This window comes from Motacilla alba, chromosome 7 (assembly GCF_015832195.1).
Source record: "Motacilla alba alba isolate MOTALB_02 chromosome 7, Motacilla_alba_V1.0_pri, whole genome shotgun sequence".
Classification (NCBI taxonomy): domain Eukaryota; kingdom Metazoa; phylum Chordata; class Aves; order Passeriformes; family Motacillidae; genus Motacilla; species Motacilla alba.
In genome coordinates this window covers 17,397,637-17,413,314 of record NC_052022.1, presented here as the reverse complement: position 1 = coordinate 17,413,314, position 15,678 = coordinate 17,397,637, and positions in this window count along the sequence as shown.

Below are 15,678 nucleotides of genomic sequence, written 5' to 3'. Positions count from 1 at the left end.
AGACAAAGATGGATTAGTTTTTTTTTGAAAAAAGACACCAAACACGCACGAAACAAAACCCACAATAGCCCACAAAAAGCTTCCTGAGCCAGCTTATTCAGGAAAAGATTATGCAGGGCTTGCATCTCTTCTCAACCAGTTATAGGTTTACAGATAGCTGCATGCAGCCTGGACAGCAATGAGGAGCACTTAACTGCCCCATCTCAGCCACAAACAATTCAGATCGGTCTCAAAGTCCTCCCGTGAGATCCTTAAAACTGTTCACCCAAATGACTTTCCTAGGGACAGGCTCACAATGTCATGATATCTGAAGCAAAGGTACCTTAGACACACCACTAAGGATGCTCTCACTCAGAGTTCTGGGTAAAATCTCATTTTGTGACTCTCAGCATGATGTTTGCCTGCATTTGCAGCAGCACTTCTGAAGCACAGCAAAAACACAGCCACAAGTAAGTTGGGCAGAACTCATATCAGAGAAAAATGTGTGTTTAACTGGGAGAAGAGTACTGCTAACAGCACCTCAAAGACTTTGTGAAGCTGTGGGGAAAGCACATCAAAGGCACAAATTCATACAAATTCTTCATTTGTAACTGTCATCAAAACCAGGTTTACTTTGTTCTATTTCAGTCCCAATGCTGTGAACACAGCTTTGGTATGTGAATACCTAGATGTCATATTCAGGAGTCTAGCATGGAAAATCTTATCTATGAGGAAGCAACGTCATGAGTTCCACATGACACAAAACTGATGAATGCACCCACATCACAGAGGTGACACAGGGGACACATAGAAACACAAAGGAGTGGATCAATGGGAACAAAATGGCATGTTTCAAAGTGGACAAATAGCTCTTGGCAAATAGCCAGGAGTGGCATAACAATAGGAATGGATATAAGAAACCACCTATGAACCAAAAATTTCAGTCTCAAGCTGTGTAGGTGCAAGATACCAATAATAGACGCCAAGAGAAGTAGTATCTTAAAAATACCCAACCAAACACAAAAGTGCTATTACAACAGAGTTTAACCTTTAATCACTGTTTCCAGACCAAAATATGTTAAGTGGTTTCTCTAAAAAAGCCTCCAGTTGAAGAATTTAACATATATTCTATTTATTTCTTTAGATTTTAAAATGTTCCTCTCTAAAGGTCTAGGGAAAATATACAGACCATTTAAAATTACACAAAAAATTCCAGCCAAACAAATGGTCAAAATAAAAAACCTTCCCAGAACCCTGACCCTAACCCTTCTCAAAAAAGAATCCCACCTTTTGAACCCAGTAACTATCACATAGTCTTTTTCCTAAGAAAAAGCTTGGGAAAATAGTTGGGCTCTCCCACTACCAACCAGGAGGTTAACAATTGGCCCATGTCTAACATCCAAGACCATGACATGCAGTGACAAAAATTATTCCTGACACTCAACTTTCCTTTCTCATCCTCTTTTTGGTATTTCTGCTGCATCTGCAAGTTTATTTTAACAAATGATTTTTATCAGCTGTTTATCTTCACCCATTGGTATTCTTTGAGACCTCCAAAATATGTCCCTGGAGATAAGACAACCACCATCCTTCTGCCATCTCTACTCCTCCCCTTTTTTTTCAGTTTTATTTCCAGAGATGGTCACTTGACATGATGAACTAAGAAGAAGTACTGAATATTAGTGTTTCTCAAAACCATCATTAAAATTGCTCTGTTTCTTTCAGTTTGTAGTGTGCCATTTTGTAGATGCATAGAGACAGAAAAAGAGTCAGACAGAAATAGAGTCAGCAGAAGAACTGGGAACATAATGCAGATCTCATTTCCCTTCGCCTTGGTTGAGGAGTTGAACTAAACAATAGGGACAGTCTATTTCAGCCTATTTTCAGGTACAGTATCTTCAAGAGCTATTTTCATATCAGAGGTAAAACCAGGTCTTGAAATCTCAAGATTTTTTTTTTTTTGTCCTGAGTCAGTGGAAAAGAGACAGGAACACTTAAGTCATAACACATTAAAATGAAGGGGGAGGGTCAGCTTTTTTTTCTGTGCTGAGCAGCAGAAATAATGCTGTCACCCTCAGATGAGCTATCATAGACTTTTTGGATGACAAGTTGCAGATAGTTAGGAAAAAAAACCCCTTTAACTGAATGTATAATGCCGTTATAATTTATAATTAATAATCTGTATTTTATTGAACAGAGCAGCCATGCTATAAATTTAAAACACATTGCATGAAAGCCCACTCTTTCCAAAACTTCATTTGTAATGGGATCTGCAGTTCTTAGCTGCAGTAATTTATAACAATCACCAGTATATACTGCACATAATTTATGCTATTTGCTGTGTGCAAAACAGGAGTCAGAAGTGTCATACTTTAGGCCAGAATCAGTCATACTTTTCACAGAAAATTATTTATTCTTTACACAAACCCGATAGGAGTAGAAAGATACTAAAGGCAGAATTTCATCACAAAATGCAGCAGGCTGGTCTGTTTATTGATGGAAGCCTTAACTTACTGCAGGCAGCAGTTCAAGGTCTGTACATTGCCTTGAGAGAAAACTAATTCAAGACTTCCCTATTCTCATCTCTAAAGTTAGATCTTTTTCCACCCTATTTCTACAGATTCACTGAAGCAAATTACTAGCTGGTTATTTTCACTTTTACATGCTTATTCTGCCCTTACTGATGATGGTTTTGATTTCACAGGAAGTTGATTTTTTCCTGAATGCACAATTCTACCACCTAAGAATGAATGCAAATGTCTCCCACTTGGCCTTATAATGAATGCAATTAATTTTATTTTGATTTCTCAAAATATATATAAATAATAGACCTGCAAGTGGGAACAGCAGTCCTCAAATCAACCAACAGATGAACCAACAAATGCTGGAGCATCAAGGAATTGACAGTCAAATATTCTAAAGAAGTTAATTGTTTGGAGACACAGACTGTGTAGAGCAAAAGTTATAATTATGTTTCCTTTTACCAGCTGCAAGTCAATCTTAGACACTCAAAGCTATTTTCCAATACTATTCAAATCACAGTGATAGTGACTATGTGATGTTATAGGAGAGCCCAAGGATCATTAGAAAAGTGTTCTTCAGCACTCAGAATTTGTTGCATTCATGAAAAAAACATAAAGATGTGTCAACCCAGTGTCAAATGAAAAGCCTTGGCAATGTCACCCAGGGAGTCCTTAGAGCTGAGTGCATTTCTACATAAACAGGGACAGAAATACATCATTCTCATGTTCAAAATTACTGGCACACATCTTCCAAGGACAAAACAAACAAAACCACGCAACTACATGAGATATGTCACAACAAGAGACATTCCCATGGTAATTTGACCCCTCAAAATAGAGCTGCCACAGCTCAGCTTGGAAACCACCTCACCGATTTGGAGAGATTCTAGCAGACAGTACTTGGTGCAAATCAATGGTTGCAATGCACAGGAACAATGGATACCATTCCAGCCTGCATGGAGTTAGAGTAGGACTATATTTCTCTGTCTGCTCCAAATCCTTTCTAAACACATCTGAAGAAACATACAGCATAAGCTGTAAATTCAGTTAATGCATGGTCATTTTCTGCAGTTTATTCCAAATTCTTTGATTTGAATTGTTAAAATTCTTTAACACTTCAAAATGTGCACCCAGCATTGTTAAAGACACCAAAAAATTCTGCTACTAACTTTTGCAGAAGTCTACAGGTCTCTTGTGATTTACAGAGCACAATTTACTTTTCCTCTTTCTTCAGAAGTCTTCCAAGAACTAACATTGAAATACAAAAATTACATGTATTTTCTTTTGGTTCATTTTCCATTGCAATGAATCCTAGAGATTTTGGTTCCAAGGCAGCAGTTTCCCGTTGTCTTTCTTCTGCCATTGAGATTGGCTGCACCCTGCATTGATATGTACTTATATATGATTCTAGGAACAATCACAATCCTTAGGAAATATTAAGTTTTACATATATTTTGCAGTAAACCATCAGCTAAAAATCAGAAGATGACTTTGGAAGAAAGTGTTTTCTGCCTGTGAAATACTTTAAGCAATAGGGTAGAAGGCCATGTGTTTGTTCACTTTATCTCACTCTCTCTCTCTTCCTTGCTCCTCTTTGACTGTTTTTCAGTTTTTGCAAATTCTTCCATTTTTATTGCCCAGAGTTCAGGGCGAATTAAAGTAGGCTTTCTTTTTTCTCAGCTCATTCTCTGAATGGCACTGGGCTATGCAAAGGTAGAAGCAAATTCTCTTCCACTCTCCCGTGCTTATTGCTAAGGCCACCAATAGGCACAGGTATAAATAGGGGATGTGGTTGATGCTTCTAGAACTTAGAAGTATCTGTTTCATCCCTATTTGCAAAAGGGCCTAGATGCTCTCACTCTCCTTCCTAAGTCAGCATGCACATACCTGCAACCTCTAGTGTCAGTGGAAGGCTATGCTTGGGGTTCTGTTACAGAGCTCCTCGTAATTAGGAGCTTAAACCTTGCCCAATCCTCAAGTTACACAGACTTGAATGTCTCCGGATATTGTCCTGAGCTCTTGAATTGCAAGTTCAGCAGATGCAACAGCAGTGGCTAATGCTAACTGTGAGGCACCATGGTTTCAACAGCCAAGTCATAGACAAATAGCTGTAGAAACTGGAAGTAAAATCAAGTAATCTCCAGTTCATAGGGATTGTACAAAGCAGCTGTTGCATTATTCTCTGGTGTTTTCTGTAGTCTCCTAGAGCATAGGTGCAGTTTGTAAAACTGCATTTAGACCTTGAAATTAAAAGGGTGGTGTAAATATGAGCAGTATTTTTTCAAAATGAGCCTCAGTCCTATACTTCCCAGATGGAAGAGCTGCTACATTTAATAGTTTAGACAGAGATCTTCATTAAGGGGGTTAATGCATTTATTATGGATATCCCAAGGGGTTCTCTTCTACTAAATTAACCACATTTTAAGCTTTCTAGATAAAGAATTCATTTTCTACATGCCTAGAAATTAAGATCTTCTAATGTTATACTTGAGGTTATTGGCACTTCCTCATCTGAAAAGTGTTTTAGAAAGATCCAACAATGAATTTCCTGAATGCATGAAAACTTCTGTCCATACCTTATGAACTGCTGCATACAGCATATTTGTCTGCAAACCCGAGGTGGGTTCCCGTGGCTGCTGTATTCAGAGGCATCAGATTTGCTGCCTTTATGCCTTCCAGTTAAGCCTTTCAGACTTGGTTAAGCATCCAAACAAGCTTGACTTAGCTTTTGGCACCGTAAACACTGCTCACGAGCCTTAATGCTGTGCTCAGTTTGGCCACATACTCCTGCAAGGACTAGGGTTGTTCATCCCAATTTGAGGTCTTTAATAACTGACAGAAGCTGATGCTGCCCCTACTTCCACCCTGTGTCCTGGGTGAGAAGTTGCAGGGGGCTCTTTCCAGGAATGTAGATAAATTTCATACTTGTAGGATCCTTCACACTGACCCTGGACAAGGTAACCCTCTGCTGGAGAGCAGTGCAGGATTCCCAGGATGCCCAAATCTTCATGCTGGCTAGCACTAAGTACTCCCTGTCTCCCATGCTGAAGATTTTCAGGCTTCATTTCTAGGTATGCACTATTACCTCACACAGACAAGAGGTTATCTGAAATCCCCTGTCCTTGCTAACTGCTGCACTGGATGCAAGGCAGCTGTTGTGGTCTGTGCTTGAGATAATGTAACCTGGCAGCAGCAATGTGGCAATAGCTCAAGCACAGGGCAGTGCTCTCTCCTAAACCAAGCTTAGGAGGGGAGCTCTGCCTGGGCTAGACTGCATATTTTGCATCTCCCCACATACTGTGTGAAGTTTGCTGCACCATGAAACTTAGATGTTTAAAACCTTCCTTACATCTCTTCCTACAATCCTAAAAATTTTTTTCCATGAATGTCTCCTAACACTTTGTTATAGAAATGCTCACACCAGTGACTTTTAGAAGTGTTTAAGTTACTAGGTTTAAATTCAGTGTCTAATCAGGCACAGATTACTTTGTCCATCTGAGTAAAAAGTACAAGCAAAGAGAAGAAGATTATACACTAAATAAATTAATTCCACCTGGAGAATGCTGCTAGGAGGGCCAAAAAGTATAGCAGTAACATTTACAGTAATATCATTTTATATGTGCTGAAAGATGTTCCAGACATCCCAAATTATAGAAATAAAAAGCCTGAAAATATTTTTCTTGAAAGCACAAGGAACTCCTTAGTGCAAACTTTTCTGCTCCTTTCTCCCAAAATTTACAGCTGCTGAAGGCTTTCCAGCACCTGGTCAATGTCTAGGTGCAGTTTCAAATACTGATTTTGGGTGAAAGTACTCAGTTTATCATTACAGCACACGAACACAAGAAAAGTAAATATCTGTTTCTCCTCACTGCAGATGGAAATGAGACTACAGAGCTGGCAGAGTGCTACTGCAAAACAGCTTCCTGAGGATTCTTGAGTGTGAAATAAAGAGAGCAATTGCACCTAAAAGAATGAATGCTTCCCATGAAGACACAGTACTTTGTAAGAACAAATTTTCAAAGTTCAGGACAGTGTGTATCTGCACTTGTTAGAATAAAAAACTTATTAAATTGATCAGCTGCAGCAGAAACATCAAAATAGGTCCATTTCTCACTCTCTCATTATAGTCAGTAATTATTTATTAGCTAATGATTTGCATAATGTTTTATCTCTCCAATTATCAAAGGACAGTGAAATTAAAGTGATGCACAAAGTCTTTACAAACTGTCTTCATCAAAGAGCTCTGTCCCTCCAGATTTACCATCCCCAGAGGAAGACCATAAGCCTCATGACCATGATGAAGCTGTGTCAGTCCTGAAGTCCATCCAGCTCAGAATTTAATTGCTCCTACTGGCTAGGAGCAGATGCTCAAGGAGTGTAAAAATAATCAATTAGTGCTTCAGTACATTGAATGCAAGAATCACAACTAAACCATCATTATAGCAGCCGCTAATACATGTATCCTTTATGAATTCATTCAAATTCTTTTTCAACCCACTAACGCTCTTGGCTATCACAGCTTCCTGTAAAAGGATATTCCAATTTGATTCTGTGTTCTGAGACTAGTACTGAAATTAGTTTAAAGTTATTGCTGGATACTTTTATTCTGTTTCTGTCAAAAAAAAAAAAAAGTGAACATTTCCTTCCTCATCCCCAATGCCCCATCTTCTCTAGGACATTCACAGTTTCATATCCCACTCTCCTCCTTCAGTCATCTCTTTGTAAAGGTGAAATGCTTATTTAGCCTTTCCTTACACAGGCTTCATTCCACATCTTTTATCAACAATGTTTGGGTTTTTTTACAATTCAGCTCTGTTTAGCCTTTTCAGATAAGGACATCAGAATTGTTTGTAGTTATCAAGATGTGGGAGCACCATAGATAATTCTGTTGCATAGCAGTCCTTCTATATTTTGTTATCAACCCCTTTTCTAATAATTCTTGGCATTCATTTTTTTTTTTCTGCTGTGAACAATGACCTAATTTTTACTGAGAAGCAGCCACACTAACACTGCAATATTTCCTGCAATGTCAGGTTAGAGCCCATCCTTCATATACATTCATAAATGTTATTTTCCATGTGTCTTACTTTGCATTTACCAAAATTGATCTCTCCCCCCAGCTTATCATCAATTATGACAGTTTTCTGCAATACTTTAGAGTTAGATTCTCCTATTAGATTTCTGCTTATTCTTTTCATATTATAAATGGACTCTATGAAAACATTGAACACACAACAATAATCTTCAATGGGATCACCTAGCTAATCTCTCTTTTAGAAAAAAACCTAACCATGTATTCCCATCTTCTATTTTCTAGCTTTTAGCTGGGAATAAATCTACAAAAGGATCTTTCTTCTTATCCTATGATGGTTTAAATGCCTGAAAAGCCTGTTTTTGTTGAATCTGCATGTACCATTTTGAGGAGACAATCCACAAGACAATTGATTAGGACACTAACAGGAGCTGATTTCACAAAAAAATTCCATTATTAAATTGCAAGGAATTATGTAGATTTTGTTCTGAAACTCAAATTCTTCATCAATATTGTACTATCAGGTACACTAAGAAAGGTTCATTGGCATCAACAGGAGCTACACAGATAACTGGAATGGGGGAAAAGGCAGCAGGGCTTTCACTCATTAACACTCTCATGATAGGCTTGTTAGGCATGGGCTAGGAATCTAACTCTCATGGGCAATATCTGAAAAATTTCTTGGTGTGTTTCTGCTGCGAATGGAAAAGGACATAGCTCAGCTCTGTGCCTGATAGCTCAGCCACCACTGTCAATGACTAATGCAAGTGTAAATGGAGCTTCACTGTCCTCCACACTCAATTAAATAAGGTGTGTGCACTGCATTCTTCAACACACTTATTTTTCTTCAGCTCTCCAATAACTTACAAGTCCCCAAACCACATTTTTCACTGCAGAAGAATGAAAACAAGTATAAACATGCACCTAAGTATGATGGCATAAGGTGCTGCTTAAAATATTGACATTTTTAGTGGACTTCCTAATATCTCCATGCATGTTTTGACCTGTATCAAGATTCTGCATCACTCAAATTCTCCTTTTACATAGTCTAAACTCTTAGTTAGATATCAACTCTTAGAGAATACACATCATTCAAAATACAAAGGAAAGCAAAAATACAACAACTATGGAAAAGATCTATGCTGTGAACATAACAAAACAAAAGCAACAAATAAACAGCATGAAGTGTTGAACTCCAGCTCCTAATTTTTTTTTTCAATGTTTGTATAATAGCAGTAGCTAAAAATCTTTTGTGCAAAATGAGGGAGGGGAAATTTGATACAAAGATGAACTTGGAGAGGCAGTATAGAAATACATTTTTTCTCAAGATTATTCATTTTATTACAAAGAAATTCATCCATACAAGAAGATCAACAGAACTGGTTGACCTAGTAATAACAAATATGTTTCTCTTGTAGCCTTATTTGTGAGTGTTTTAAAGCTGTGGTTGGAGGCCTGGTTCTAACTATACATTAGGGAAAAAAAAGAAAAAACAAATCTAAGGATAGCAAGTTAGTAAAATTTAAAAAATGTTCAAGTGCCTGCTTGTGCTTCTCAAAAAAATAAAAGGAAGTATTATTTCTTGGCCTGCTTTTCCTGCACCATAGGCTAAGCTGGATATGTTCAAAACCCACTGTGGATCAGTCAGTAAGCTGTTTTATTCACGTTTCTGGGCCTAAAATATAGATTTCTTCTTTAAGGGACACCATTTAAAACCAGAAAAAAATACCCCCCAAACTGTCAAAGTTTTCTTTATTTCTAGCAAATAAATAGCATTTTCAGGGGCTTGTTCTGTCCTTGGCATGCTGAATAGAGCTCTAGCTATATTTGCCACATTAATATATAAAACTATTCTGTCATCACTCTCCTTTTATGCTTTTAAATAAAGCTTACATAAAGTACTGCCACTTTATAATTTTGGCAGATCAATAAAGTCAAGAAAACAGCAGCCACATCTTTCTGGTAGCAATTACTAAGATTATATTAGTGGTATTTAGTGCATTTAGGCTATTAGAACAGCTATACTTATATTTTATATAGGTGGGGCTGGTAATATAAGCTATTAGTAAGATTGCTTAACAGTTCCTATTTTAAGATCCTGTCTTTAATGTTTTAGTTGCTCATAACTCTGTTTTCTGTAGACTGAACTGGAATTTTCCATCCTAAGTACTCTGCAGAAATATCATAATCATTTCCCTGCCTCAAAAAACAAGGTAAACCCTTCTGCCCATGTTTAAAAAATTAACTCACTATCCCCCTACTTGATGTACTTGTCGAAGAAATGTTCTGGTCTCTCCAAGATTTTGAAGAGTGACTTGAAATTTCCTAAGAAAAGGCTTGATAAAATCTATTCCTGTTCAGTAGAGATTTCTTCAGTTCTGGTAGAAGTTGTCCATGGAAGATGCCTCCTGCAACACTACATGCCTGATGTAGGAATTTAAGAGCACATGCCCTGTGTCTCCATGGATCTCAGTGAGCTATTGCTATAATCAGATACAGAAAAGACAAGAGAAAGGGGAAAGATGAGAAGAGGAGACTACAGAGAATTGGAATAAGAATCCATTAAAAAGAAAATTGAGGTTGATGTGCAGCACATAGACTTGGGCTAGCCCTGAGAGAAGAGGAGGAAAAGACCAAGAATGCAAAAAGCAGGAGGCATTAGAAGAGATATATCAGATTAGACACTCATGTGCAAAAGAACTGAAAGTTACTGGGGCAAAAAAAAAAAAAAAAAAAACGGTACCAGAGAAAGGACCAGAGTTCCAGGGGCTGCAGGAGGCTCCTCAGGCAAATTTAACTGAGGAATCAGCTGTGATTTGGAACTAGAATTTAAAATGAATTTAATAACCCAGTCATCAGAGCAGGGTTTGAGTTCACAAAGAATGCTGACACAGGGTGGACAGTGTGGGAGGAAACAAAATACCATTTAGCAGCTGCTTTCACAGGCACCATTCTGCCTGTGGCCTGGCTGATGTCAGATACCCATAAAATTAGAGGCCAGATCAAAACAGCACAGGATGCTCCCAGAGATCAGTTTTGCATTCTTATGATTGTTCTTTGATTAGAACTTATGTGAGTGCTCATGTATGTATGCTGTTAGATGTGCCCACTTCAGAGGAGGTTTTTTTCCCTTCGTATGGAGTAAAATAAACCCCATAATATTCATCTTTCTGATAGAAAGCTATTTTCTTCCACAACATCCTTGAAACATCAGAAACAAAAAAAATGTACCAAATCAATCTGGCAAAACTTTCCATCCATGTTGCTGATTCAAGAACCCTTCCCAACCCATTATATTAATGCCACTCACTTTTCAGAACACAAAGATGGAAAACATCTGAGATTATTTTACTGTGCAACGTCTTTTGAGGTTTCATCAGAAACATGGAGAAAGAAAGAGATCAATTCATGTCCCAGGCTGTATAGACCCTAGTTATACAGCAGCTCAGTAAATAGCACTGATAAATAATCTCAATATTGGCTTTGACAATGAGTTAAAAACATCTTCTTTCAAAGCTGTTCCATTACTGAGATATAGCAATAGAAAGGAGAAATTTTAAATTTTTCTTTTATTGTTTTCCCTGCTCTGTCTACTCTCTGATACAAGATGAAAATACACCCTTTTTTTACCTTAGGAGTATTACTGTTATCCATAGCCCATCGCACATGAAACTCTCAGACTGCTGTGTCAAAGTGGATGAACAAGACTGACACGTTTAAACAAACCAGAGGTTACTCTTAGAGGCTTTGTACAGATCATCCATACTGCATCAATTCTGCAGGTCAGTATGCACAGACAGGGATTTATATTCTACTAGCTTCTATATAACCAAAAGTGAATAAAAAGAAAGCCCTTAATTATTGCTTCTCATTTCTTAGCTAAGATCACACTCCACAGTTGATATTTTTATCCTTGATTTTTTTCTTTAACTTTCTGTCCCAGGGGCAAGAAGGTAAGGGTGAGACTCAGTAAGTGTATTCTGGAGCTTATGAGGTTTGGTCACTACAATTCAATTTAGGAAAAGTACACAAATAAAATAGCAATAGCATTTGCATTAAACAACAGAATACAGCATCAAGGTTTAGTTTTCCTATATTCAATATCAGTACTGCTGTTAGTTAATGTTGCAGAAAATTGGTATCTATCACATTTCAAACATTACATTATTTATCAATAACTAAAGGAAATACACAGAGCTAATTTCCAAAGGAATCCATAATCTATAGGTTTTAGAATCAAACAATGGATAGGTGTTGAAAGAAGCAAGGAATTTATAGCTCATAGATTAATCAAATTAAAGATTCATAAGGTATATCAATCCTTATTTTTTGAAGGTAAAGACTGGTTTCTAATGTCAGAAGAAAAATAAGAGCTACTTTGAGATAACTCTATGAGAGCAACTGGTACAAAGCTACATTATAAAACCAGTGAAACTTTGTCAGAAGGAAATGATAAGATAACTGCCAGTCCAGTTTTGGAGAGGTAAAGTGCTATTTAATTTTTTCTTTCCCTAAAGAACTGTAAAAAGATAAGGCACATGTACGAGAGGAATATCATCTTATCTGTACCACAAATCTCCACTTCAAAAAATCCAATGTCTTTCAGAACTTAAATGGATATTCTTGTCTGCACCTTTGAGATTTTAAGGACAATGTGTTTGAGGACTTTACTTGGAAGGATATCTACTTCTTCATGATTTTCTCTAAAATCTTGGAGGGTTTGAATGCCATATAACAAAGTTTTAAAAAAACCAAACAAAAATTAACTCACCAACCAAACTAGTAAGAGAGGCATGTTCATCAGGTATTGAAATCTTTGTATTTAACTTCTTGTCTTCTAGATTTATAGGAGAGAATACTGTATTTCTGTTCAAGATTTCTGAGACAGCCACCTGCATTAGAAGGGCAACTCAGGGAGCACTGTATTACACAAGGACAGTGAAGCCACACCATGCAGCACAAACCACTGATGTGCAGAAACAGCCATTTGCCCTTGTGCTCTAAATTTCTGGAGATACCAAACAAACAGACTAAGTCCTCTATTTTCTGTTTGGAGAAAGCTTCTGTGGAAAGAAGACTCAATTACATTGACAACCTACCAGGAAGACAATCCACCAAAATACCTTCACTCCGGAGGAGACTTGCAGAACTACTCATATATGACTATTTACTAAACAAATTCATCCCTTATTTCTCCCATGCTGATTTTTTGCTTGGTTGCCTGTGTTTGGGGTTTTTGGTGGTTTTTTTTTTTCCTTCCCCTCCCTTTTGAGGCAAAAAAGAATAGAGTTGGGACAAGGTTGAATTTTGCAGTCAATAGGCCCAGTGTGCAGGCATCCTCTTTACTGGTAGTGTTTTGGGAGCGTTAGCATTTGTCCAATACTATTAGCAGAGAGGCACCCAGTCCCTCTCCAGGCAGCATTTCAAGATTTTTGAGTTATGTGAGGGTGAGATGGGGATCTGAAGATCATGACTTTAGAGAGACTCCAGCATGCTGAAGACAACATGGATCAAGAATTCTCGTCGTTTTGAATTAACCACCTAAACTCCATTTGTATCTTGTTTTAAGGACCTATATGTCCTTTTCAGACAATGAAATCATTAAAAAGTGCTTATGTTTTTGGCATTAAAAAAATATTATTCCAAATCCAGACCCTGAAATTATCTTAATGGATCTCTTAAACTTAATCTAGGTTTGGAAATTCCTCCTTGACTTATGCCTTCTTCGCTCTTCTCTAATTAGCAGTGCAGTCATGCTATTAATGAAAAGCAGGTTGTTTCTTCATGTGAAGACCATCTGCCAGCACATCACTGCTCCTATCCCAGATGGCAACTTCTTGGTAAAGCTAAGAGGTGCAATTATTCAATTGTTCTATAATCAGACACACACTTCAATTAGCTACTGATTATTACAATTCAACAGTGTTTCTGCTACTTAGTGTTCCGTTTGTCAAGATATTATGTGTGACCTTTGCAGTGTTATGATTCAACAAGTTTACCATGTTGGTTAAGTATTTTAAAAGACAAAGTATGTAAAGAGTTTATCAACTCAGAAAGCAAAAGTAATTTAATTTTGCCTACACACTAACTAGTTCCAGTATAATGGCAAGCACTTGATTGTCTCTAACTAATATTAGGGCCAGAATTCTCTGTTTGAAAGTATGTGTGTCCTGAGAAGAGAGATATAATAAAGCTTAGCAAACATTTTTGCAAGTCATACAACTGAGAAAATGAAGCAGGCAAAGAATGTCTAGAAGTAATTAAACTATTTCTAATTCAAATGTAATCAACACAAGCATCACTGTCAGCCAGTCACAGAATTTAGCTGTTGTATTTATGAGAGGGGGAAAGTAGCCTTTGTGTTTTCAACTTTCACATTCTCCTCCAAGTCCTCCCTTTGCAGTCAGCCTGAGCTGCCCTTGGGACTCTTCTGTGAGGGTGGCAGAGACAGCCACATCCCTGCTGCTGGCTGCAGCAAAGGGCCATGTGAGCACAAGGACTGTGTAATGCATTTAAACTATGATGAGGAAAAGAGAGAAAAAACCCCAAAACTCTAGAAAGTTAGTGCACTGCTACAAGTTTGCAGGAGGTTTGTAACTGAGCAGAGGTGAACAGCATTGCTGTTTGCCACCTCACAACACAGAGTAAGACAGAAAAGCATAGAAGCATTTGAGAGAGGTTTCAAAGTTCTGGTGAAGACAGATCGTTGCACCTCCTGGATAAGAAGTGCCACAAAACCAAAGATGCAGCAGCTCTGAGGAATTTCTCCCATTATGGTAGGTTAGGGTATTTCATGCAACTTTTTGTAACATATATTTTTTTCTGCCTTTTAGAATTGCCACTATTGTATTCTAAAAAACTGATAGTATTCCTATTTTAAGGCTAAATATGTTTTCCGTCAGGATCATTTTTGTGGAGTAACAAAGAGAATGCAATCTTAGGTGTCTAATTAGGTCTCTTAGCCCATACAGTCTGTGCTCAGACAGATCTGCAGCGCTATAATGGATTTTAGTGAAGGCCATTGGGTGTAGCTGAAGATAAAAGCAGGTCATGTGAACAACACGAGAAGCCTAAGATTACCTTGTACAGATTTGCTGAGACATGAGAGTAGAGAGCTGAGCTCTCCACCAGTCCTCTCATCAGCTGCCCAGCATGTGTGGCCACATTGGGTAACACAGTAGTATAGCTCATTTGTTCACACTGAAACTTAATTTTTTCCAGCAGCTATGAGAACTGTAACATTTTTCATATTTTTTCAGCCTTTTATATACTAAAAAAAACCCCTACAATTTCATTGTACTAATAATTATACACTATATTAACCTTGCTGTAGATTTTCATATAAAAGATAGTGAATTTATAGCTACACATTCATTTATTCGAACACAGAGTAAAGACTAATGAGGCTGAGGTATATTGAGATGCAGTCTCCCAAAGGAGAGATTGGCAAACCTGAAGTTACCAACATAACCTTAATTCTTGTGCTTCTCTTTATGATACAGTCTCTTACTGAGTGACTCCTGTTTTTACAACAGTTTTACAGCACAAAGTACTTTATTCAGGTCATCACTGTTCACTATTTCTTTCAGTCAAAATCCAATACTATTGCTTTATGTGGTTAGAGATCATGTTAGAAAGATAATCTTAAATTTTAATCTTTAAATTTTAAATCTATCATTTAAAATTTAAATGATAAATTTTAAATTTATCATTTTTTTATATGCAGGTGGTGAGTTATAGACAAACTTGAAAGAAAATAAACGTAAAAGTGAACAGTAGTTTTATCTCACAAAAGAATGCACAAAACCTAGGCAATCCTAAGTGCAGTTATTAAAATCTACCTCAAAGATGTACATACAAATAATGCATCTAGATTTACAGCAGTGACTTTGTGTTTTAAAACTATATATAAACGGCCATATAATTTACATTGTGAAAGTCAGATTATTCCTCAGTAAAATCTCAGAGCCTTAAATCAATAAACATTATAGCCATTTTTAGGAGCTACTAAATACTTATTCCAATACTACTTCCAATACTTATTAAGCCTCCCAGTGGGAGAGAATATTTGTGATGGCTCCTATCAGTCTGTGCACTATTTATACTGCTAATGGACACTGAAGACTGGCAGAAATTTCAGTCAGC